The sequence below is a fragment of the Hirundo rustica genome, chromosome 1, assembly GCF_015227805.2.
Source record: "Hirundo rustica isolate bHirRus1 chromosome 1, bHirRus1.pri.v3, whole genome shotgun sequence".
In the NCBI taxonomy this organism is placed as follows: Eukaryota; Metazoa; Chordata; class Aves; order Passeriformes; family Hirundinidae; genus Hirundo; species Hirundo rustica.
The window spans coordinates 91,051,989-91,078,788 of record NC_053450.1 but is presented as its reverse complement, the minus strand read 5'-3'; the positions used below and the strand labels follow the sequence as shown (position 1 = coordinate 91,078,788).

The following is a 26,800-nucleotide window of genomic DNA, read 5'->3' as shown; positions in this document are numbered from 1 at the left end:
TGAGCCATTTATATCTCATCCAAGATGCTTGTCTCACACTTGGCACACCTGATGAGCCCTACAGGGAGCTGCTGCCATGTGAGGCTGATTTGCTCCACACTTAGTGCCACCTCATCCATATCAGTGTCCCATTTACCTTTACAGTTACAACCCAGACCCACTGATGCGCCGCCCGCAAATGTCAGGATGAGCTCTGAGCTGGCTGTTGCTCACTTCCTCTGCCTCTCAGATCTGTGAGGGAATCTCTGAATATTCTGCTGACCCGCTGAAATTTTTCTGGTGCTTCTTAATGTTTATGTGCTTACCCAGATCTATAAACCAATCACTTGCATACTGCGGTTTGTTAGCAAAACATAAGCAATTTTTCTCCAAGCACCTTTCTCACTCCTTTATTGTTATCTATTTTAAGTAACTTCCAGCTGAGAAGAATGTCGAACTGACTGCTTTGGAGACCAAGGTATTTCGGAGAGGGGAGCCGAGCAGAACCCCCTTCCTCTATGAAAAGTTAAAGGTGAGCTCTCTATCCTCTTCAAAACTGCATCTTCTTTCTGGATCTGCCTTAGTTGCTGAAAAATCCCTGTTCACCAAACGGATGTACGGCTGGGCAAGTACAAGATCCAACCTGTCCACAAAAATCCCTTTAAAGGGCAGGACTCAAATCCCTAGATCAAGCAGGATGAGTTACACTGGTAAAGAAGTTGCTCTCTGCTTCCATACAGTCCCATACCTCCATGGATGATGAACAGAGGCAGTCCTAGACAATGTGCCTATGTAGAAAGGCCTCAGCAGAGAGCCACAGGGAGCCAGAAAATACAAACCCCTCTGCAGCTGGGCAGAGCCAGGTGGAGACTTCCCAGCAGTCAGTCCAAGCAGGCACACCAGCACAATGTCCCTGGCTGAATTGTGCCCACACAGCCAAGGCAGCTGCTGAGAGTGAGCATCGCACTTCTCACTCCCCCTCTGGGTGAGGAAAAGACTCTCCATTTAGCCCTTGAAGGGGAAAAAAATCAGGATCTTGGCCTTCCAGTTCTGCTGTCAGCAATGCTGAAATCCTCATCTAATTCTAGAAGAAGAAGAAAGTGGCACTAGAGGAGCAAGAAGGGCAACAGTAACGGGTAGCTACTACCCCACAACCCTTCAAAACCACTCTTTCCAGTTAAATGATTTCTCTGCTCTTCACTGAGCAAAAAAAGGTCTTGTCATACCCTAAAAAATTCACTCATTCAGAGGCAAAGAGGTTGGCTTCTAAAGACAAAGTTATGCAGGAGCCACAGAAACGGCTGCTGAGGAAGGCAGCGGTGCAGTTGAGTCATCAGATTAAAATTAGTACACCAAAGGATGGGAAAGACAGGCATTTCATAGCTTATTCTGTTGTGGTTTAACTTCAGCTGGCAACTAAGCATCAGAGCTGCTCGCTCTCTTTCCTCCAGTGGGATAGGGGAGAAAACTGGAAGGATAAAAGTGAGAAAACTTGTGGGTTGAGATAAAGACAGCTTAACAGGTAAAGCAAAAGCCATACACACGAGCCAAGTGAAACAAGGATTTCATTCATCACTTCCCATCAGCTGGCATGTGCTCAGCCAGGAAAGCAGGGCTCCATCATACATAACAGTGACTTGGAAAGACAAATGTCATCACGCTGAATGTCCCCCCCGCCTTCCTCCTTCTTCCCCCAGATTTATAAGCTGAGCATGATGCCATATGGTCTGGAATATCCCTTGGGATATTTCAGACCATATGAGGGTTGGCTGTCCTGGCTGGAGTTGGCTGTCCTGGCTGTGCCACCTCCCAACTCCTTGAGCACCCCCAGCCCACTTGCTGGTGGTATGATGTGAGGAGCAGAAAAGGCCCTGACACAGTGCAAGCCCTGGTCAGGAGTAATGAAAACATCCCTGTGTTATCAACCCTGTGTTCGGCACAGATCCAAAAGATAGCTTCGTATGAGTCTCTGTGAAAAAATTTAACTCTATCCCAGCCAAAACCAGCACAATTCTTCTGAGCTCTAACTGTAATGACAGACAGGTCCATTCAGAAAATATCTCAGAATCTCAGTCCAGCAGGTCTGCTTATAGAAAAGCTCAAAGATAACACAGAGAGGATCATACTTCCTGCTGAATTCTACAGGACTTAGCAAAAACACAGCTACTGCTTCTATCATTATTTACCACTGTTGCAATTCAGCTGCTTCTTGATTGCAAAATGAAATTAAAAAACAAATAAAAGGCAAAGAACACCTCACAAATATGACTAAAAAATCACTACTTTCCTTGCAGAACTCAAGCATGGCCTTTCATTCAAAAGGTTCACAACCATTTTGAACCATCTTTGTTTTCTACAAGCATACATTCAGGAAGACACAATGCTCTCTGAGAGATGACCCCAACTGCTCCTTTGAAACAGGCTTACAAACAATGAAAACAACAAAAGCACATTAACAAGTAGAAGCATGGTTCATTATTTGCAGGCATTACTCAGTGCTGACAAACACTGGTAAAAAAATGAGGAAATCAGGCAACCAAAGCCCAGTGTATTACTAAGTGACAAAATAAACCTTGAAAACCTTGATCTGCAGGCAAATCCTGGTTTTGGGTTGTTGAAAGCAGCCAGCCAGCAGCAGCAGAAGACGATGTGCACAGTGACCAACTGCTACACTGGGTCACCGCCATCACACAAATTAATTAAATGTAGTCAGTATCAGTAATTTAACATAGGAGAAATAAAATCATTGTAATAGAATACGGTTTTCAGGATCGATACTTCCTGCCAAGGAAATAAATGTTTTCACAACACCTTGATATATATCTCTGTCTTGCGCCCCATCCGTGTTCTGGTATTTCACTGGCAGCAGGAAATCATTAACCTTGCTTTTCTGAGACCTGGAAGAGTACAAAACCCAGCTGTAGCATCTAAACCTGTATGAAGCCACACAAATCCTCTTTCTCACTCAGGGAGCTCTTGGAAAGAGGAAACACAGCACTGAAACATCAGGCAGCTGCAGATGCAGGATGCTGTCAGCCTAGTCCACACACCACAGCAGAGCTCTGCATTGGGAGCACCATGCAGGAATGTGTGCCCTGCTTCCTGACCTTCTCCCCAGGAAGCATCTGAGAATGAAACCTGTGCAAGCTTCAGGTGAACAGCCATCTCAGCCACAGACCCCACCCTCTCCCCAAAACTTTGCAGCATGGACTTGAGCTGAAGGAAGTGAAAGGTTTTTCTCCTTAGATTCTCCATGGATTGGCAAAGAGAATAAAGAATCAGCAATCCAAAATCCTGCAGCAGCCTGGGAAGGTGGAGATAAACATTTCCATGCCATTCTTTTAAAGAGAACATAATGGCAAGTAAAAGCTGTGAAGGATATTGTGCTGCAAACATAAATGACAGAAAAAACTCAGTAGGCTTATTAATAAAAAAATGAAGTTCCTAGTTTTCATCATACATATTTCAGCTTTCTAGCCATGCACTGGAAAATTACCCTTATGGCCAAGGAAACAAGAGACATAACTATGGAGACCAAGCCCCTACACGAAAAGTGGAATTTAAGAACTTATGACTTGCTTGGACACAGCAGAAAAGTGAATGAGTAAAACAGGCTTGTTCTGCTCAGTCATTCTCACTCGTAATGGCTGTATGCAGCTTGCCAACAGCTCTTCCTCAGCCCCGGAGAACAGCCTGACGAGCCCGTTCCAAGTGAAGTATAAAAAAGTTTATCACTACATAGTTTTACGGTAAGGCAACTTCTGCTGTCTTTCATTAGTTTTTTGGGGTTTTGTACAAAAAGCAGAAACAGTTGCAGGGCAGAAAGCTGAACACAGAGGGTTTTTTGTGTTTCCGCAAGGAAATCCCTATTCAAATATGGGCTAAAATACAGCGCTCTTAGAAACCCCCGTGTGATTTCCAGACATTGCCAGTGTTGGCACCACCCACAGAGAGCACAGGGAGGAGGGCGAGATGCCTCAAAGGTGATGCTCACACCCCTGCTCATCTCAGGACCTCTCCTGTGACTTTGTTTGGTGTAGATCAAATGACTTGAGTGACGTGGCTTCCACCTCTTCCCACTGGGGACTGTTCCACAGTCTAACAGATCTTACTAGATGGAAGTGTTTCTGGATTTCAGTCTACATTTTCTACACTAAAATTTATCCCACTAGTCCTAGTTATGGTCTAGTCATAGGACTACCCAAAACAGTTTTTCAAATTCAGGTATTTATAACCCCTCAGGTGCAGCACTGGTAGTTTCAACACCACTCTGTTCCTTCACCCTCTTTGTCTCTCACTCAGACAAACCATTTGTATTTAATTCTTGATCATTCTTCTCCTCTCTAGTCCATTAATCACCTTTGTTGCAGCTGTCTGAATTCCCTGAAATTTGCCAAAATCTTTCAGGTAATGAAAGACCCACACACATATGAACTTTGTATCTTTTGAAGTGCTGACAAAAGACATGGAACTAATATGCACGCGCACAGAAAGACACCAGACATTTTCCAAATTCATTCTTTCTATAAAAAGAGCTTAACTTCTTCCAGGCAGGAAGAAAAAGGCATTTGTCTTTTTAAGTCCCCTCACAGGGGTGGAAAAGTCCCACACTGTATTTTTTTTTTTTTTTTCAGATAAGAAACTGCCTGACTCTCAACTGCTTTCCACAATTGCTCATTTCACCTTGCAAAAGCCGCGTATTTATCGATGCCTACCTCTTCCAGTTCTTTAAGGAATCTCACATTAAAACTTCATGTTCCAGTTTTCAGAAATCATTTGTCTCACCTTCAGGAACAGTTCAGTGAGAGCTGCTTAACAGCAACCTCTACCCATCCCTCACTCTCTCCTTTGCCTACTTTTTGCTAAAAAAAAAAAAAAAAAATGGTCAAGGAGACAGGACACAGATATGAATAGAGAAATCCAGTTCAGCATTCCCTCTCCTTAGATTTTTAGGACTTCACGTTGCTGATGAACAACACAACAATGAAGAGAAGGTATAATTTCCTTTGGGACCCGGAGTAAAACTCCTGCCACCCTGATAAGGAAGTGTACCTGCGCTCCACCAGATATCCTGGGCAGATTTTAGGCAAGTATATCACTGATCTCTGTGCATCTGCTACCTTCTCCTAAAATGGGCTTTTATATAGAATATATTAAAGCATTTAACCCTGAATACTTTAAAGGCTATTCAGTAACTACCAACCATTGCAGCAGGTTAACTTCCAAGCTGTAGTTTAGGGTCATATATACAATAAAGACCTTGATTTTGTTCAGATGTGACTTCATGTGATATTAAGTTCTACTTAATTGCAGCAAGAAGAGGAAAAAAATGGGTAAAAGAGTGCATACGACATTCAAATGCACTTTAAAATGAACATTCATTGACTGCAAGGCGGAGAAGAGGGAGAGAATTCTTTGAAGGTTGATGCCACTTACCTGCAGGCAAGTTCTTTCCTCTAGTAAGACAACTAGGGTGAGTATCTAGCATTAGAAGTCATTTTATTTCTTGCATTTGCCTAGGGCATTTTTATAACAGAGAGTTGCAAAAAAAATCCCCAAAAGCCAAAAACCCAAATTGCTCAAATAGCCACTGAAAACCTATTTCCCTTTTTAAGTCTATTTGTAGGCTTACACTATCCAGTACACATTAAGATATCCAAAACTCTGCTCTACTCACATGTTTCATACCAACAAAACATGTAAATGCAAATATCCTGAGCATAAAGAAAAACTCTTAAAGTCATTATGACGTTATTTGTACCCTGAAGCGAGTCATAATTTGTATGCACCCTGCCAAGTACTTTCTGTGAAAGCTGAAGTAATTATTGAGAAGTATGAAAGCAGGTGTCACTTCTGGCAAGTTGTAAGATGGCTTTATATTGTCAGTTGCAATGGGATAAAAGTGATCCCTAAAAAGAGCATAACAGGCTATTACTTTACTTCCAGTATATATGTGAAACATAACAGTTGCTGCCTGTACTTTTTTTTTTTTTCCTTGTCTTTGGTATTTTAATTAAAGATTTGAGCTTCTAAAAGACAAAACCTAAAAATATGTGCAAAATCAATCCCATTTTGCATAATTTCTATTTAGTTTCATAACCAACTGTCAAGCCATCTGACCCTCATTTGCATGTGCTACAAGGCAGGCAGCCGAGCTCGTTCCACCGCAGCGAGACACAGACTTTGTCCCCGCTCACTCCCACGTACGAACCTCCGGCTTCTCAGATGAATCTCTGCTACAGCACTTCAGGACAGAGGGGACAGCGATTGTTATGATTATGGGGCCAAAACCTTGCCAGCTTGGGTGCCTAAATTTAACCGCCTAACTCCATCTTTAGGCATCTGAATGAGCTGCCAGTGATTCAAAGGTGCCCAGCATCTCCTGCTTGTTTCTGTCAAACTTGCCAAGAAGAACATCTGCCTTTAATTAACTCTGAGAGCTGCAGGTACTCAGGACCTTTGAAAGCCATCCCCCGCTTACTTCAGCCCCTTAATACAAATCCAGGTGCCTACCTCTAGGCAGTCAACTTTTAAAATGCTGAAAAAGAAAAGAAGTAGTCTTATTAAATAAATAATATAAAAAACCCCACACACGGACAGTCTCAAGGTCTTTGGAGTCTTAGTCCATACTCAACACAAGACGTGATGTAAAAGAAAGCACGTCTGGTTTTGTCAGAAAGTAGCACTTTGTGCTGTAACTGGAGTACTTACAATGCTAGCAATTAACATAATTATAGTAAGGAAAGACATTCTGGGAAGCTTTCTTCAAAAGCTGCTCCTCTTCCTCAGATAAGCAACCAAGCAAACCAACCCCTCAAAGTAGTTGTATTTATGCTAACAGTTTAGGAAAATTGCAAATTTACTAGTGTATTTATTATGCAAGTTTATTTTATTTTTCTTTTCATTCAGCCAGACACCCACATTCTTGACAGTGTAGAACTTGAAAAGATTTCTTTTTTATTTAAAAACTGCAAACAGAAGAAAAATACAGGCTACCACCTGCCTCTGCAAATCTTTCACATGTGCATTTGTGCGTCTGAGCACGAAGCAACTGACTATCCTGTTAAGAATAATATTCAAACAAGACAGCAATATTCCACCCTACAACACGGCACTGACTCAAAAGGCAACATGATAACACACGTCTGCCTGTGCATAAAATGCCGTTCTACATCAGGGACCAGGAATGCTTTGCTGTAAGACCAAGAGAGGTTCTCCCTGAGGCTGATCAGAGAAGCTCCTGGCTCCAGAAGAGCATGCAGCTGGACTCAGTGAAGAGACTCACTGCTCTGGGGCTGTCCTATTTCTATTCAGGACATGCCAGGTAAGGTGTACGCATGTATGTGCCTTCCTTATGAGAATGCAGGATCACATCTTTGCTTTGGAATAGAAAAAAATGTCACAAACCAGGTCTACAATACATACACACCAGGCAGTTAGTTTGTATCTGTGAGGGGGAAAAGCTCATACTGCCACATCTGAATCCACACAGTTTCAGACACTGTACTATAGCCTGAACTGAGCCACCAAAGGCACAAAATCCTCAGAACAAAGAAAAAAGGATCATCATTATACCTGTTGTTATTAGTATTTTATTTTCTAAAATAACCCCTCAGATTCCCAGCAGGTAATCTCTAGGTGGGAAGAAAAGGCAGAGGGAAATATTCCTGGGGAAATACGTTTATAGAAGTTCTACATGAGCCTATGTAACTACAAGGGATAGGACGTTACTGCACAAAGGTCTCCTTTCTGTCACGACCAGGATGACACTTGGCCCAGCCCTGCCTCCACCATCCTGAAGAAGCTGCAGTTTGCAGCTATCATTTCAAAGCCATGACCATTGCTGTAATTTCAAAACCTCTCCCACAGTGATCACGTGGGCCACCACCTCTCTGCCAAACCACATTCTCAGAGCTGGTGCTGCCCCAGGCCTCAGTGTGCGTCCACAACTGGGATGGCACCGGGGGATTTATCCCGTCCATCTTCAGTTTGCAAACACTGTTCCCAAATCTTAGGCACAGGCATGCAGGCAATCACCACCTCCTCCTCCTCCTCACCCACAGGAGCCCCAGCAGGCTGCAGCCAAGCTCGCTTTGCGGCCATGCCACGGCAGGCTAATCCCCACACCTGCTCCAGCAGCTCATTGAAAATGAGGTTTTAATCTTTGCAGACTGGTAGCCGTTCCCCCCTCCCATCAAGAGCAGCCTAATCTCGCTGCCACTCACATCAAGGCAGGGGGGAAATGCCAGAACTGCTGCCCAGTCACTGCTGGCGTGTGCAGCCGCAGAGAAACCTGACCTGGTGAAGCAGCCAAAGCCATGGAGCTCTGGCAGCACACCAAGGAGATGTTCCTTCCGTGCCTCCTCGTGCTGCGTCTCGGCTCCTCTCATCGTGCATGCAGGAGTGGGAGCTGGGTACAAAGTGCATCTACCACGTTCCCTCTGCACGTTGCAACAGGATCTGCCTTGCGCTCCCATCCTGCCCTTCCCGCAGCACAATGACCTGCCAGAAGCATAAAGCAGGGGTAGGAGAGTCTGGTCTTTCTCTAATACACTGAGCAGCTGCTTAACGTGATGCACGTGGGAGATTTGTGCATGTGATGATGTGCGCCCAAGTGTGGAGGGGAGGACCCATCTCACCGCCAGGGACGCCTCCTTCCCTTGCTTCAGTCCAGACCTACAGCTAGAGCTGTTACGCTTCACGAGGTCAGCAGTACAGCACGATTAGATACTCTGCAGCCTTACCAAAGGAGCTCTTTATGGGCATGTAGACATGTCAGACGAAGGTGGCCCACCTTGCTCAGGAGGAGGCAGCTGAGACACTGGCCAGGTGCTCTGCCCTGGCTCATCACCACCGAGAGCCGGCTCGCTACGCCTTACAGTGCTCCTTACAGCTCTGCAGCCTTCCGTGCAGCTCTGTCCAGAGGGGCTCAGGGGCCAGCAGTGCCTGCCTGGGTGAATTTCAAGGAGAAAGCTGCACTTTGGATTCACACAGTAAGGCAGGAGAGCAGCCACCTACACATACCCTGCTCCTCCCATGGCTCCTCCAGGATTCAGGAGCTGGCCTGAAATAATAAAACTACTCTTTTTCCTTTGATATTCCTAAACTGAGGAAACAGAAAGAACAGCCAAGCAATAGGAAGAGCAGGCCATTGCGTATGTATTTCTCATAGATTATGCTTAGGAGAGCAACAGGCCCAACCAGCTATCACTCATCAAAGCAGGTTTTTGCTGTGTGTCAGAGCACTGCACTACACTTCAACAGAAGCATTAACTAGAAGGAAAGGGGTCTCTACTGCTCCTCTCCTTCAACCCCTCTCCAATTTCATAATTCTTCTCACATTGTCTCTTAGATTGTCTCTTGGAAATATTTTTTTAGTGCACAGAACAGGATGATACTTTAGGAGTTAACAGGAAAACCTCAACCCAACACAAATGCGCTTCTAGTAAGAAATTTCTCTGCTATACTTCAGATGAAGCGCACAAAATCGAACATGTGTACACCTCCTCAGTACCTCGTTAGAGAGAAAACACATTGGCAGTGGGATGTGCTAATGCAAACCCATGTGCTCTGGGTCCTGGCAGCACAGGCTCAGAGCTGCAGCTCCTGATGCTGGCCTCTGAAGACCTGTAATTCTGTTAGGAAGGCACCAGGACTCCGAAAAAGTCTTGCACATTATTCCTGAATGGTTTCCTCAGCAAGAAATCTGTACACATAACGAGCCCAACAAATGTTTCCAAAAGTGTCCCACTAACAGGCTGCTCCTGGGAAGATGTGTTGCTCCTGTGAGAGCAGGCTGATGGCAACAGCCCAGATACACAGGGCTGGGCTGTGCCATTAAAAGTGAAGGGATAGCACTTACTTTAAGGAAAGCATTCTCCAGCGAGGTTTGGGATGGAAACAGGACTGCATTTTGTAGGTGGAGAGGCAGTAACACTTTTGGAAGAAGCATTGATATCAGCAACTGAAATAAACCCAGCCAGTGAAGCTGATTTGAAAGCCTTGACACCTGAAGCACAGACACCTAAGCGTGCTCTTCTGGGTGCTTCTGCAAGTGTTGCTGCCCTGACTTCTCACACCACAGGCTTGTGCCACACAGCCCTGCAACCGAAACACGTGTGTTTTGTGCTGCAGTATCCTGTCACACAGGGACAGCTGCGAGAAACGCTCTGTTCGCAGGGAGACTGAGCAGCATCACCTTTCTTCCTTCTAGTACCAGTAAGAAACAGCAGACAGCTGCCAATGGGACAAGGATACAACCCTTGCAGAGGGTACTCCCAAAGGTGCATGCAAAAAAAATCACAGACATGACTCTATTTTCCCTGCACCTTACCACCCCGGAAACACTCTTTGAAGGGGTTAGTCCACCCACTGCAGTATTTCTGCTAATGACTCACAAAATCCCACACAAGTCCAATACCATTTGCTTGATAAAACCAGCTGCCAAAATGAACCTATACATTTGGTGCTCGAAAAAAATGAGAGAGAGAAAAAACAAACATAAAACCAACAAGATAAACCCCCACTAGTTGTTATTAGTAGTGAAGTGGTGGAACATGAAACTGACAGTGTGTGGTGCCAGAACAAGGGTGATGGCTGCACACAGACCCTTGGAAGACAGGGGGATGAAAGGGCTCTGCTACCAAGAATTCGCCTTCTTCCTCTGTGTTGCAGCTTACACAGATGTTCACATAATTTCTTGCACATGGACAGCAAAAGCAGCACTAGTTTCAAGAATGACATGAATGTCTGTGTGGTGAGGATAAAAAAAGAAAACTTTCAATATGTATCCAATGTAGCCAAACTGTTCCCAAATGCACTCAAAGGACTCCTCATGAAGTCAATGACAAAATTCAGACAGGACTTCACAGCACTCTTTCTTCCTCTCATTTAAAAATAAAAATTAAATTACACTCAAGAATCTTAGGAGATTCAGGAGCATGAAACATATTGGAGCATCATAATGTTCACTCACCATTGCAAAACATTAACTGAACTCGCTCTGAAAAATGTTTTGACTATTTATAGAGAAGCCAAGGGAAAAAATGAGAAAAAGAAGATGCTTGCTGGGCTGTTGCATTTTTTGGTTGGTTGGTTGTTTTGGGGGTTTTTTTTTGGCAGACTTTATTTGAAAGCAGCCAAACTCCATTCTGCTTCTGAAAGGCAAACTAACACAGCACTGAGGTCACAGGAAGAGAGTACTTAAGGTTGTGCTTGAACTTGGGACAGCCTTTTACCAGGTGCCTTGACCAAAACATACTGAATTCCAGCTTAGTAAGCCCTGCCCTAAGAAGAAATGCTGCTTAAATACTGCCTTAAAGAGATATTTCTATCAGGCTGCTCCTGAGTAGCCCTGGTAGGACTCCAGCCCAAACCCTACTGCAAGTTAAAGGCTGACATTTCATTCACTTCGAGGGCTGCAGGGTCATGGCACAGGAAATTAAAACACCCTCCACTTCTTTTGGGTTCCCAGCGCCCCTGTGGATGGAGCAGTCACACAGCACCGAAGAACTGGGAAGGGATGCTGCAGCAAATTCACTCTAGTGACAAGTAAAGCCTGTATAGAATTTTTAATTTGGTCCATTTTCGCAGTAGAAAAGATAAAAAAGTTTGTGTTCAAATAGGTGGCTGGAGAGAGTGTGCAGCATGTGAATGCCAATGCCAAAAATTCAAATTAATTTCATTTAGGGTTTTAGGGTTTTTTTTCAGTTTGAAATATGAAAAGAATCCCTGGAGTGAACCAAAAATTACATGAGGAAAAAGGCAGGTAAGGTAATTTCAGAGGTGCCTTGTAGCAGCACGTAAAAAGCATGCATGTCTCTCCCAAAATAAAACAGACTGCAAAGGGCACCAAGAGTCTGTTTGCACACTGTCCTCCCTAGAATAGCTTTAATATCACCAGAAACCTCAAGTATGCTCCCACCTTCCTTCTCAGCTGGGCAGAACAGGTCTCAGGAGCTACTATTGGTTCAGTGAACTCAAAGGCTGTGAAACTGCACTGCCAGCTGCCCGTAGCACGTTGCCCTCCCCCATATATTGCTCTAATGATCTGAGCACAAGAACTCTGTGTCACCTCCAAGTCCTGACATTTCCTCAAGCAAAGAGTAACAAAGAATGAAGTAAGACAGCAGAAGGGAGTTACTCTGGAAAGCTGAGCAGCTCCTAACAAAACTGCTAATGTTCTTTTGGCAAAGGAAAAGATTTGTATAACACTTTTTCCTCCTACTGAATGCATTTATTCTTAAAAATCGATTTCCTCTGACACTATTTATTGCTGCACATTACTCGGTGGTTCGAAGAAACTGCATGGAAAATCACAACATTACGCTTGTTAAATTGACCCTACAGGGTCACACCACCAGTGCATGCATCATCCCAAGAGGCAAGCCTGCCAAAGTCATGCTGTGCATGTCATCACTAAACCCAAGACAAAATGCAAATTTGGCTGTATCATAGCTGATTTGCATAGCTTTCCATCGGGTTTGTACAACCTTTTTTGCAAAATGCCAATTTACTTCACTTTCCTACAGCTTATTACCAGTGTGAGGTACTCACAGCTTTTATGCAAGGCAAACCTCACGGTTAAAACATTAAAAGAGATAATTAAATGCCTTTTGGAAATAGAACATAGCCTTCAACTTAATGACAGAAGGCACAGAACTTTGACTGGGACACAGAAATGTTAACACCCCTTTTCAAAGGTGCAGACTCTCCTCCTCTCTTTCATGCGAGAGCTGCACAGCTTTTTCTGCTTTTTATCTGATCTGCAAAAGCAGAACTATTTGCTTGCAAACTATGAAGGGCCTGAATCCAGTTACTGAGTACACATTTCACTCACACTGATATCAGAATGGATGGCTGCCAGTTTAGTGCCTTGGCTGGCATTCAAACACGCTGATTGCTGAGCCTCCTTGGATTCCACGTTCATGATATTTAAAAAAAGAAGAAGAGAGAGATGGAAAAAAATCCCCAAACACAAAACAAATAACCCTCCACAAACATTTCTGAGATGCTGTTGGGATAATTTTCCCTCTCTCCTCTTTTCTAAGCTAAGTCTCTGGAAGCAAATGTGTCTAAGCAGCACTCTCTGTCAAGAGAAGCAAATAGGGAGTTTGGACTTTATCTCCAAAGCTACCATAGAGCGAATATTAGATCCTTCCCAGCCAAGAAATTTTCACACGTGTAGCAGGGGCCAGCCCTCATTAAAGTCAGCAGCAGAGAAAAAGATCTGTTTACACTTCTGTATCCACACTTGAAAAATTGCAGAAAAAAGCAAGAGAATGAAAAACTTGAAATGCTCTGAGACTGATGTCACAGCTAAGTGACAGGGAACGAAGAGGTTCTTTGCCTTACACATACCTATTTTTTCCTTCTTTTGTCCTCACTACTTACTACCAAAATCCACCAAAAGGTTGAAAGGCAAGCCAAGAGCTCCTTGAAGCCCACCTTTTGAGCTCCCAAATACCTCATCTCTGGGCACTCAGCGTGGCTGGCACTGTGCAAACCCTGCTTTCTCTGGCACGGCAGCAGACACCGTAGATCAGACCACTCAGACACTTCAATTGAACTTGACAGGTGTTTGTTAATAGGCTCTACAATACGTTTGGGAAGGGCCTCCTGGAATTGTAAAATGCTTTATTACAATAGTTTAACAAGCCCAGTGCACACAGTTCAGTGTATTATTTTGCAACGCTGTAAATGTAAGTGACCAAAATCTGAACTGTATGGCAATATACGTGTAGCCTATAACTAACTCAATCAATGGCAAATGCAGTCGTACAGTATCTGTACAACTGGAGCTGATCCTGACACGTCAGTCTGAGCCTTTCTGCTCTTGCAGAATCTGTCATCCATGTATTAGCACAATTCACAGAAACCAGGTATATCTATTCGGTGATAACTCCTTGGACTGATTATTAGAAAATTCAATTTATGCTAATTTGCCTGAGGGGAGGGGAGCATAAAATTAACTTGACACATTTATTTAACTTTTTACAGTATTATTATTACTTAAAATTCACGATAGCATTGTGCCCAGAGGTCCCAGTCAGATTTGGAATCCCACTGTGCTCCCATCCCACTGCGTATGCATGAATTTCCTCCCAGCATAATTTCGAGGAAAAGGCCCCGTCCCTCACTAGTGGTTTGGCCAAACTGTTATGCAAGTGTTTGCCCCAAACACAGGGAGTGAGGCATGCAAACAACAGGTACAGGTGATGTAGGTGCATTAAGCCACCACATCCTATCATGCACTGGCAGCCCTCTCCAAAAACATTCCTATTTTTGAAGAAAGCGACTGTTGAGTCGCTTTGGTTTGTTACTATTAAACACATCAACACAAGCAAGCCTTCTTATCTACTGCTGTGTTTGCTTGCTTCTATCTTATAAACAGGACCCTCATCCAATGAATGAAAAAAATCCCATGAGGGGTGAAAGGCCCCAGAAAAGAAAAAATATACATGTCAGTAACTGATCCAGGGAACTGCCAAAATCCCACCTCTTACTTTAGATACACAATGTGCAGAAACACATTTTTCCCTTGCAGTGAACTTTGAAGTACCCTTTGAAGGATATCTTCCCGAGAGAAGCAGCTAGCTGTTCCGCCTGCCTTCATTTCTGGAAGTACAAATGCCAAGCCTGAGAGGTCACCATTCGGACGATCGTAACAACTGACTGTCCTTGTCTAAGCTGGCCTTTTAATTTATATTTCATATGCTTAACCTCATTGAACAACTCTACTGGTCAGACTATATTATCATATTAATCAATATGCTATCATCGTGCTAACTCAAACAGATTCCAATATTTTACGGTATTTCATCAGAAGTAGGGAAAATGGGAGCTTTTCTGAGTTGGGCCTTGAAATGAAACTACTCAGAGTACTGGTCAGTTCTAAGTACACAAGGGAGTGAAAAAAGAATTGCTGAGAAAGGGAATGGTGCCTTCAGGAGACTGAAGGAGATGCATTAGAAGACTGTCAGAATTAGGAGAATATTAACATTAGAAGACCATCTCCTCCTCTGGCTCTTTGGCAGTGTTTTAGAAACAAGCCATCCATACTGTATGCTCTTAGTGTTTGCTGGGGCTAAAGGGCATCGCCCAAAAGTCAGCATGATCTGACTTTGAAGAAGCCTCAGAGGCCCCTCAGCTCAGGGGCAGGGGAGATATCAGCAAACACGCTCCACTCCCCAATCTTCCTCACACCCCAAAAAGAGCTGAGATTAGCCCATACAAGCAAAGAAAAAATAGAAACATCAGAAAAATATTCACTTGAGTGGACTGTCTCAACAGCCTTATTTTAGGCCTGCATTTCAGCTGGGGTGAAAGCAAGCACACTCACCTTTAAGGCTGCCGCTCCTCCACAGCTAACTTGTCTCTCCGTGCCCAAACACTACAAAGACTTTGGAGCAAATTTAAACCAAACTCACTCACTGGTGTAGCAGATGGATTTAGGTCTTTTCCAGAACTGCAGTTTATTTCAAAATGTGAGTTTGGTTAGTGAGTCTTCTGCTAACCTTCTACTTTCCTCTGCTTCTCTTTCTGCTGGAGTTCACTGGAGTTGTTTCAGAGTTCAATTAAATATGTCAAGCCTTTTACATGCAGCTGCAACCTTGCAACACAAAGTGACACGGAGGCAGATGAAAGTAAAAGAATCTACGATTTAGCCACACACAAATTCAGTGTGTTTTGCATATCACTCCTGAAACAAACTGGCAGCCCACACCAAAAAGACTTCTGTCTGGGAAGAAAGTGACATTTGAGTCACCTTTGTTTTTCTCATTAGATCTGAAGAAATTAAACATCCCCTCCTGCCTAATGGCTCCTTTTCTGCTTCTATCTTTATGAACAGGGCACATATTTCTGTGGTCCTTTAGAGCACTGCCTGCTTGACTCAGCCCTGTGACATCTTGTGGGGTGTGTAGATTGTCCCACAATGATGAAGTGTGTAAGGTGTCACCCATGGCTCTGCTGAGCTGCCATCCTGGCAGGATGCTGCACCACTCTAGTTGTTCACACCACAGGGGTACGTAAGAACAGGTCTGTGAAATGCTGCTCCTGCTGCCAGCAGAAAGCACCGGCTTGCTTGCTGCTATCCATCCCCCTTCACACTGCCACTTCCTGATGAAGAAGAGGCTTCTGAACTCTGTTGACTTTTGCCCTGCAGGACACCCTGTGCCTTTGCCAGAACTGTGAGTGAGACACCTTTGGTTAGATTATGCAGCGAGACAAATTTCTTGGAAGGGGGAATCAGTCTTTTACTCCTTTTAATGGCTGGTACTGTTCTTTTAAATTCCCAAAATAACAACAACATCTATTGTCTGACAACAGGACCCTTATCAGGTTTAAAAAAACAATCAAATTAACCTGCTTACTTCAAAGCCATGCTCTCTTAATTTTAGTTGGCACATCATGAACAAAATGGTCTAGAACTAACCTCAAACAGTCATCTGGAAAAAAACAACATATTTTCCCATGTCATCACCACTATAGCACATACTAACCACAACTATTCAGCCTGTCAGTTTTCAGTTTATATTATGATAACTTTACCTAAAATGCATTTCATGGTTCAAAACCAGCAAGTCCAATGCCAAGGAAACATTTGCTGAACTGACGAGCATGGCAACGCTGGTGTGAGGAATATGCTTTCTGCAAAATGAGAAGCAGAGTAAAAAAGAGATTTCACTGGGAATCAGGGACTTTTCAGAAATTCCCCAAAGCAGTGCTTCAGGTTGGCTTAATCCCATGATCCAGGTTTAGTTTGGTCCTCAGGGGTGAATTTTCCACAAAAATCTCCAGGAACTGTGATGAATGGAAAAAGGAACACATGCATCTTTTTAACTTGCACCGGTATTTCCACTGTCACACAGAGGAAGGTTTTTTCACGTCCACTGAGCATTTAAGAGAGGTAAAAAAAATACTGATTCAAGTGAGTCTGGACTATGTGAAAGGCACAAAACCAATGCATTTTAGAAGGACTTTTGCTGCGCAATCCCCATGATTCACAAGGAACTAAGCATCACACAGTCTTTGGTTACTTTCCTCATTTTATGAAGGACAAAGCAAATCTCTCATAAATGAAGCAGTGTGGTTCAAATTCTACATTAAAACCCCTCAACTTTGACAATCATATGCCCACGCTCAGGCCTCAAAAACATTCCCATGTTACAACACTGCCAGCGTCATCACTCCAGAAGCAAATGAGAAGTTACTGCATAACTTCCCAGTGATCCAGAGAAAGGAGAGGATTGATGATACAGCAAGAACTGGAACTGTATGCTTAGGTAGGGACAGCAAACCAAGTGAAGAAACCTATACCAAATGAAAACAAAGAAAAAAACCTTGAGAAGCCTACAAAGCACTCTGTAGGCTATGCTACTACTCTCTTCCTTGTACCGATTTGCCCAGAGTTAGGCCAAGGCAACAGCATGAAGGTTTCCATAATAAATTAATTGGTAGCTTTGCTTTTGTGGGCTGCAAGAGCAGGCAAAGCCACTTTGCTTTGCGACTTCCTAAGGTGCAACTTAGACACTCCAGGGCAGCTTTACTCCTGGGGGTGGGCAGGAATACATTTCCCCTTCCTGGTTTTGGTGAGAGACACATTGAAGGTGAGGCATTCTCCCCAAGGACAGCCAATTTAAATGCCAGCTGGACTCTAAATGAGCCTCCTTTAAAGAGCTGTTATCCAGCCAGGCATTGTTCCCTGCTCCTTACTGTTTATGAATCAGGAAGGATGCGTGTTCCTGTGTGTCCTCTCCAGACAGACCTTCTGTCAGGAAAGAATTAAGAAATAGTGAGAAAGGGGTAAGGATGGTGGATAATGGGTAGGACCCTGCAAATGAGCTCTCATTTATTTCAGAAGTGAGTGGTTATCTGTCTGCAGTGCCCCACACCCAAGGCTTACAGTCTGAAACAAGTTCGAGCAGACCTTCCATGAACTCACAGTGAGTCTGAGCTAGACCACATCTTGCACTCGAAAACACACAGCTGAGTGCCTCCACTGCTCCTACTGCTGACAAAGCCAGGACTGTGTGATGCCCAGGCACAGCTGCTATTAGCTATATCTTGCCCTCATCTCATGGAAGCTTTAAGGGATCCACTAGGTGAAAAGCAGTAGCACTGCAAGTGGTGTCCACCCACCCAATAAACCAAGAGCCATTTTTATGCAAGTATTGCAGCTCAGCAGTTGTATTGTGGAATCCCACAAAGAATGAGACTTCTTTAATTTAGAAATGATGTCAACTACTGAAAATCTTGGTGTACAGCAGAAAATGTTTTAAGTCAACTGTCTGAAAAGTATATTTGTGCTTGATTTTACAGCATGTTAGATGTTTTCAAGATGAGACAACGAGATGTAGTATCAGATGTGAAATCTTCTCTGTTGAATCTTTTATTATTTTCTGATGATGCAATATGCTTTAGTTGAGTTTTTAAAAAATTAAAATAAAAAAACCATGTTTCACGGTTTGAGACCTTATCATATTCACAGTACTTAGACATGTACCTAACTTTCAATCAGTCGAGCTGACTGCAATCAAAAGGACAAGAGGGTGTTAAAAAGGTAAATGTGCCCTGAAGTGTTGTCCTGAACAAGAATTAGACACAACTATGTATTAGGTGTCTCTAAAATAGGCCTTTCATGTCTAATAAGTACAGATCACAATATACATTGTTTATCAAAGGGTAGCAAGAGCTAAGTCTTGAGGAAGAAGACTGAACAGAGAAGAACTGAAAGCCTCTGGGCATAAGATGTGATTGTTTTATTAGAAGGAAGATTATCTATCTATTATTATAGAGGCCAAGGATAAAGTTGAAACTTGAAAGGAATATGAGTCAGGGAAGCTGTTCCAGACGGCAGAACCATGTGGGATGTGACTACACCATCTACTGTGGAAATAAAAAGGAAGAAATGAAAACTTAGTGTTGTGAGAGCATATAGGACTGACAGTAAAATAAGAAAGAACTGAGAGCAGTAGAAGGAAATTAAAGGCAGATTGATGAAATGAGCCCTTCAGAAATTCTGAAGTGCAGCAACACCACTTCAATCAGCCAATACAAAAAACGGCACAGTCACATCGCTTCAGATAAACCCAAACATCCCAGAGTTTCAGTGCCTGTCCAAGAACTCATTTTCTCTGCTTTTGAGTTTGACATATCATGTGGGCAGCTTCCCAGGAGAATCTCCAAGCATGCACTGAAGGAACAGTCGATTACCAGTATCCAATTACTGCTGATTCCATCCCTAGTGTTATATCCAAATCACAAGTGAGTTAGAATTATGTAAGATGGTATCTTGGGCAACTCAAGCAACTTAAGGAAATTTTTAAGAAGTGAAAATTAGGGTGAATGTTATAAAACTTATTAACAAGTCCCTGAGGGAAGTGGAGGAAGCCATGAGGTCTGGACACATGGAACTTACTAAGGCAAACACCTTAAAAATGCATTTCAGTGACCTGTCCCATCCTGTCAGGAAAACAGAAATGGCATGAAGCATATAAATAGGTCTTCTGCACCTCTTACTTCCATGCAAAGAGGAGGTACATGAAAATAAATCAAAAATAATAATAAACAAGCTAATAGATAAAGATCTGAAACAGATTCAGGCACTATTTGCAGGCTGTAAATTCCCTTTTATTCAAAGATGGGATCTTCAACCAGAAGTTAGAGGTGTTCTTCCTGGACTGTTCACTGTACAACAGCCCAGGCTACTATCCACTATCATCCAAAATGACTGCAAAGATAGGTGGATTTGGAAGCCAAGGTAAACGTTGTATGAAACCCCCATTCTCCACGCAAACACACACATGCACATTATGACTTCCTTGGTTTGGAGAGTCCTTTTGTTACATTTAGGTACTCAAATGCCCAGCCAAAACGGGTTTTGACTACAAACCTAAAGCCACAGCAGTAATAAGTACAACACAAGAGATTCTTATTAAAATGGCAAAGAAGCATGTTACATTTAAATAACCCCTGAAAATTATTTCAGAAACACATCTGATCTTGATTTTCTTTACTGAAAGCCTAACCTTAAGTCTATCAACTCAATAAAAAGACTTGGAGACTTGAAAACTTACTTAGGCTACAGTATTTTTCCATGATTGATGCTTTTCCAATCATGTTTCCTTCCTGGTCATGGCTTCGCCGTTTCAAAGCAACTGAACTCTTAACCCACCTAAACTAACATTGTTGAAAACAACTGACCTGAATGAAGGTAGCTTAAGAGTCTTGTAATTGCCTTTGTAGAAGCCACAGAGCCTGTGGTCAGTTGGCTGCTTGTTTACCTGTCCCTTCTTCCCAGTGAAAGGATGCTTCTGCAAACATTCCTTATTAAAAAAAAAAAACAACAACCAAACAAAACAACAAAACCCCAAAAAACACCAACAATATGGAAACCTCTCTTGAAAAGGATAAACTTGTTCTTCCAAGACACAAGATTGATCTGATTGCTTTAAACTCCCTTGGCTTTATCTGGGTGTGTAAATGAGACATCTAACTGCTACAGCCGTGTACGTCAGCCCGCCAGACACAAAGCAGTGCTAAAAACCAGCCTGCAACCCTTGCATATCTTTCACACTTATTCTTTCAGCCTTGAGGATGTTTTCTTGGTTAGTCAGCTTTAAATCTATCTATCGTATTATTTAAAAACAGCACTCAGGCATACAAGATAAACATGTGTCCCACTGAGTTACTAAACAAGACATAATACATTTGCATCCCTGTGAATTTACTACTACCGTGTAGCTGCCTCCAATGTACAGAACAATACAAAACCAGTGTTGTGTCAAGTAAGTGAGAGGGCTCATGCAGAAAAAGGCTCTAGAGGCACAAACAGAGCTGTGCAAGGGAGAAACTCAGCAGTCACTAAACACAGGGCCTGCCAGACATTAGATGTGTATACTGAGGACACAGACAGAATTTTTTCATGAGAATAGGAAGGCTCTTGCACTTGGTATACATGGGGAGAAGCCCCACAGTTACAAGGAAAGAGGGCAGCTCTCAATTTACATTCAGTGCAGAAGCTAAATGTGAGCAGCATGAAGGGGATGGAGCACAAGATCTTTGCCAAAGGTTCCAGGAAAGATTCAGAGCTCCCTGTAGCAGAGGAACCCAGCACTGTACAGAAGAGTGAAAACATCCCAGAAACATGAGAAAGTCATGTTTCAAACAGCTAGAAACAAAAACATCTCCAGGATTTTAAATGGCAAATTCAGCCAGAGCAACACATCCCAAAGAAAAACACATCCCAAAGAACAGAGCACAGGATTTGTGCTCTGCCATCCCTCTGCATTTATCCATCTCTGCACCATCTTCGCTCTGCTGTCCTTCAACAGCGCAGCCTCTCTCCACATCCTGCCATGCTGGCCTGCACCTGGGCAAGGGCTGCCACAATCCTCTGGATGCAGTGGTGGGACTCACTGCCAGCCACCCTCAAGGAGACGTACCAAGGGCAGAGCATGGCTGTCTCTTTCCTCTCAATGTCAGCTCATGCCTCTCACCTCCCCTGTCTGCTGAATTTAGCAGCAACAACAAAAATAATTGTAGGAATTTAATTGTCTTTGAGACTTTTGCTTTCTGCAGGATTTGCTGGGAATTAGCCAAGACAGTGTTATAGGGAGGTGGAGGGGAAATGGGGATGGACAATCAAACAGACAGGCATCGTTACCACCACACACACACCTCACGTCCTTGGAATCCAGACTAAAAACACCCAGGCTCTTGAGCAAAAATACTCATGAAAACATTCCGTAATGCTTTACCAAGGAGTGCTATCACTATCATTATCTGCATTTTATGGCTGCAACACTGCCTGGTCATGACATGCCTCAAGTCACCCATCAGATAACTGTTCCTTCTGGTTCTACCACTGACCCCTGACTGCAAGTCAGTGCCTTACCAGTGGAGTCATCCCAAACCACAGGCTGCACAGGAGGAAAGGGCTGCAGGAGTTAATATATTAGTACCTAAACACAAGCTTTCTGATCAGGTGTCTTCTCAAACTCCAGGGGGCCTCACTCTTTAAAAACCCATGTTTCCTCTGCTCTTCAAATCCAGCCATACATAGCACTATTAAATCAAACTTTACCAAAGTTTAATTTCTACCATTTTCCTTTGTCCTCTTTATATGTTAAAGAATAAAGTAATTGGCAGTAGCTCAAGAATAATTTAAATGAGTCCTTATTCATTTAAAAAATGTCTCTTATTTTATCCCTTAGGTTTCAAATTCTTCATATCAGAATTAATCCTTACCAAGGGAAGAATGTTCCTATCATTATAAGATTAATCTAAAAACAATTAGAAAATAAGAACACAGGACTTACTGAATTTAGTTTTTACTGCAAGAAATGTTACAAAAGTCAGCACAAATAGTTGGTTTACTTCTCTAATTGCATATCCTTCTCTGTATCTCCTCCCTTCTTACTGTTTTCAGGTAAATATCAAGGATACAATTTCTTCTCTATTCCACCATAAAACTGGAGTCAAGTAATGCCCAGCAAGTCTTGATCTCTGCCATTAGTCTCCTACCTGCTGTCAACCTGACATCCATGGGCTGGAAATGCCTCAAACTGTACTCCATGAATTGTCCCACACTGATGCTATGACTAGTCTTAAGACTGATGGCTCTCATAGGCAATTGCATTTCTAGTGACACCCACTGTCTGAGATGAAACGTTTTGCAGTGCTTGTTTCGAGTTGCTGCATTGCTACCGCTACAAGTTATTGCATATTAATGCAATGTCAAAAGAAGTACCCTGTTGTGATTCAGGACACAGCCTTGACCTCCTCTTTTGAGGCATCAAATTCTACTTCCTGGACTACCTGTGAACTGGATTAAAATAAACCAGATGTAAGGATGCTATCAGAAAGGAAAGACTTAAGAACATATGGGAACAGTTCCCCATATTAATGCTCCTCTCACTGTGCTACAAACGTCCATATCCACTCTGATCAGGCAGGAAGGCTGGGTTAGAGCCACATGTAGCATGTTGAGGGTCACGCACTGTTTGGATAACACAGTGGTCTGACTAAGAGCCATGAGAAAGCCTCCTACAGTCTCTGTTCCAGTAAGACGGTTTACAGACAAACAATCATCAATCTCCAACTCCTCATCCCCCACACCATCTTTGCTAAAAGAGAAATGGAAAGTACATAAAAAAACCCCATAGAACCAAGAAGAGACACTTTAATATGACAAATCTTTTCTAAACCAAATCACTTGCGTTTTCCGGAACAATACAGGCACTGAGACTGAACTCATCTGAGTGCAATTTCAGTTTCAGCTGCACCGATAATGCCAGCTTTGCACAACCACAATCAAAGTTTGTTGTGGTCTTTGCAACATTTTGAAGTCCTGAAGGAACATGTAAATAGAAATGCCTTCATTGAGTTTAAGTCATAAGCTTAAAATGCCAATCACAATTCAATTAAGGATCATTTATCCTACTTGAAATTGCTTTCCCAAAGAAGCAGTCACCAGTGGTTTACATGTTACCTTTAGCACTGGTCTTATCAGACAACCAGGTTTGTGTTGGCATGGTCGTTTCCTTCTTTAACCAAGGATCAACACCATTCCCTACTGCTTTGAGACTCCAGTCCTGATATGCCAGACAGCCTGAAAAGTTAACAAGAAGGTTCAGGGCTCAAGCTTGTAAGAGAAAAAAGAGCTACTTCAGGTCTATGATGGGAGCCATGGGGTGCAAACATTGGGATTCGTCCCCTGCCATTAGTAGTCTAGTGCTCTTTCTCCTGCTGCTCCCCATTTCCAGTTTCAGTGAACGAAGCTCTTCCTGCTCTTTGAAACCATTTTTATGCACTTAATTGGTGCAGATCTGGGAGCAAAATGAAAACTACCAGTCCCAACCTGACCAAGGAGCAGCATTAAATCTGAAATTCTGATTGAGCTGTCTTGTTACAATGCTCCTGGTAAGCTCTTACTAGGCAGCTCGACTGAAACCAATAACTAAGCCATGATTTAAAACTGGTTAAATACCTGCATTGCAGTGAAAAATTATGTACATGCTGATTTCATGTGTGGTTTATACAAAACAGACTTCCTCTAGAAACACGGAGTACAGCTCATTCTGAATCTACTCTGTCTTATACATGTGCCAGGGGGTGCAGAGCCAGCACACATCTGTTTGCAGGAACAAAACACATCCGTCTAGTACTAGACACACTGAGCCAGTGTTTACACACTGATCTGCTAATAAGAAGACCTGGGAATTCCAGAACACGAGATTTATATTTATTGCTATTTTACATTGCCACAGAATGTGCCAAGTTTGGGCACTTTAAATGATGAGGGCTGCTACTGCACATTCCCTTATCAGTCTCTCACACAACTGCGTTACTTAAGCATCCTGATAAGAATGTCTAAAATGTCTGCTATGTTCTAAAACAGCAAACTCTTCCTTTTCAGCTCTGACCCAGCTATTTCAGTCAACAAAGCTCTTTCTAGTTTTTCAAAACACCTTCTATTCACTTAATGGTTGAGATCATACTGACTGCCTTAGAAACTGCAACTCCCCAAAATAATACAGCACAGCTATTTATTCGTGGCTTGACGTGATATTTTGAGGACTACTATTTCACAATATGGAATGAAACATGAACATCCATCTTTTGACGAGATCCAAGTATCACACTTCAGAACATCATACACAGAACATTAACGCACCTTTTAAACGGAGAAAATCAGGAAACTGTGCAACTAAAAGGACCAACTTGCCAAACCCAGCATATGTTTTTGCACTTGCTTTTCCATTCCCAGACTCGCTCAGATCAATGTATATATAGATAGGCATGCATGTATGTGTGTATACATACGCATCTCCCAGGAAAGTGCCAGTCAGAGGAAGAAGAGTCAGGGAGTAAAAAGCCCCTTCTACTATAATGAGGGAAAACAGGTTTATCTGTTGCCATTTTGGGATTGTCAAGGTCTTTTTTGATTGTGTCTTCTGTAAGCTTACTCAATGTCTTTGAAAAAATATTTGATAGAAAACTTAGCTGGAATTGAATGTTAAAATACCAAATTATGAAAGGCACTTATCCCTGCATTCATTTCATTCTGTAAGGACTCCACATGGGAAAGAAGAAGGGAGAGGTGGAGTGGGAAAAGAACAGCTAATTAGCAAGGTTTCACGATCTAATTCAACGTGCCAGCCCATTTTTCTGTCAGTCCTGCATGTATAAACGGGAAGAAAAGCAGAAAGTCTAAGTTCTTTGCAATTTTACTCCTGAGTTTCACCATTTCTGGTTGTCTGCCTTGGTACTTCTGTCCCCTCACACAATGCCCCCAACTCCCTCAGGGCTCCAGAGCACCACCTCCAGAACCATTCACTTGCAACAGAATGAAGAGGACTGAAGACACCCAGCAGGACGTGTTTTTCTGAGAGCAACAAGGCTACAGATCTATGAGCTGCTCAAGATCTTCCCTACCACTCAGTACCTTAACCGCAGTCCCAGCAAGCCACCCAAGGCTGAGTGATGCTTGACAGCACGTACAGCAAAACTGCAAGCAATACCTGTGCTGGCTGCCCAGCCGCTGGCACGGACTCGTGGGTTTGTGAGCGGGCTCAGGCATTCAGAGGGTACACAGCAGGGCAAGGCTGCACAGACACACTTGTTCGACTCTCACCAGTGTCAGGCAGCACCCTGCTCAGTCTAATTAGCATAAGCAGAGAAGATGTAAGGAGAGAAGCGGGGCTAATTAGCCTGAGCAAAGCACCTTGTCAGCTTGGGAATCTCTGCAGAGAGCTTGGATGCACAAATAGATGTACCCATCGTGACTGAGCCTTTCTTACTCCCTGCAGTCAGCAGGTATTTCATTATGCCCAAGAACTACTTACTGCCAAAGCAACGTGTCTTGTCATGTGAGAGCAGAGTGGGGTGCTTCCTCAGTTCTTAATGTTGCTTTTTTGAAGCAAAGAACTGCAGGGAACTTATCTATCAACATATGATGTTTTCTCCCATTGCATGTGCTTACACAGATACTCAACAGTCTTCCTCTACATGATTTTTTTTGAGGAAAGAGGTTGTTGTGGTTCTTACGGTTGTTGTGTATTTGTTGATTTCTATTTTCTTGTATAGCATTCTAAGTAGTTGAAAAGGAGAGGAAGAACACAATGATGAGAAGTTTCACTACTTCACTGTACCTTCCCCATCTCAAACTACTCTCCAGATGGAAAGAGTTCATTTGGAAGTAGGCAAGCAGAAGGCTGACTGAAGGAAAGTGATAATTACATTAGAATAATAACAGCAAGAAGACCCGGAGCTAATGAAGCCTGACGGCTTCATTTAATTTAAGAAGAGACTTTGCCCTATAATAAAGACACATAAAGCTCTACAGCTCACTCACCCTTTCTACGGATGCCATCAGGAGCAGCAGGACTGCTTACTAAGCCAAATCCTTTCAGCTGAACTGGTCTGACTGGTCAATAACAAGAAGGAAGTGCTTTTACTTGTATCTCCTTGATGGCTCTGCAGGCTATCCCTCAGGCTGAATAAAGATAGTTAGACAAATGTTTTAATGGTTCTGGTAAAAGTAAAAAGGATCCTGGTAATTTGTACTGTGGAATTAATGGACATGTCTTAACTCAGAAATATGTTACAAGGACCTTCCCACTACAAAAGGCAGCAGTATATGACTGAGTGACAAAGAGATATTATTTTGCCTCTTTTCCCCCTAAGAAGCTGATTCTTTAACAAAGTCGCTTACAGAGCACAGATTTAACAAACAAACAAACAAAAAAGACCAACCAACAAACAAACAAACAAAAACCCAAAAATACTCCTTTCAAAAACCGTAAAATAGGCCCAA

The 26,800-nt window shown here is 42.9% G+C and overlaps 1 protein-coding gene across 30 annotated transcripts in view; it reads right to left on the bottom strand.

The window, feature by feature from the left end:
- Nucleotides 1-26,800, bottom strand: part of ATXN1 (ataxin 1) — a 257,325-nt gene that overhangs the window by 58,595 nt on the left and 171,930 nt on the right. Inside the window, exon 1 of one of the 30 annotated variants that reach the window (XM_040073438.2) lies at nt 9,842-9,917. The exons of the other annotated variants lie outside the window; for them this stretch is intronic. The gene's annotated coding sequence lies outside the window, so the exon portion shown is untranslated. Of the gene's footprint in view, nt 1-9,841; nt 9,918-26,800 lie in introns of those variants that run through there. 30 annotated transcript variants of the gene reach the window in all.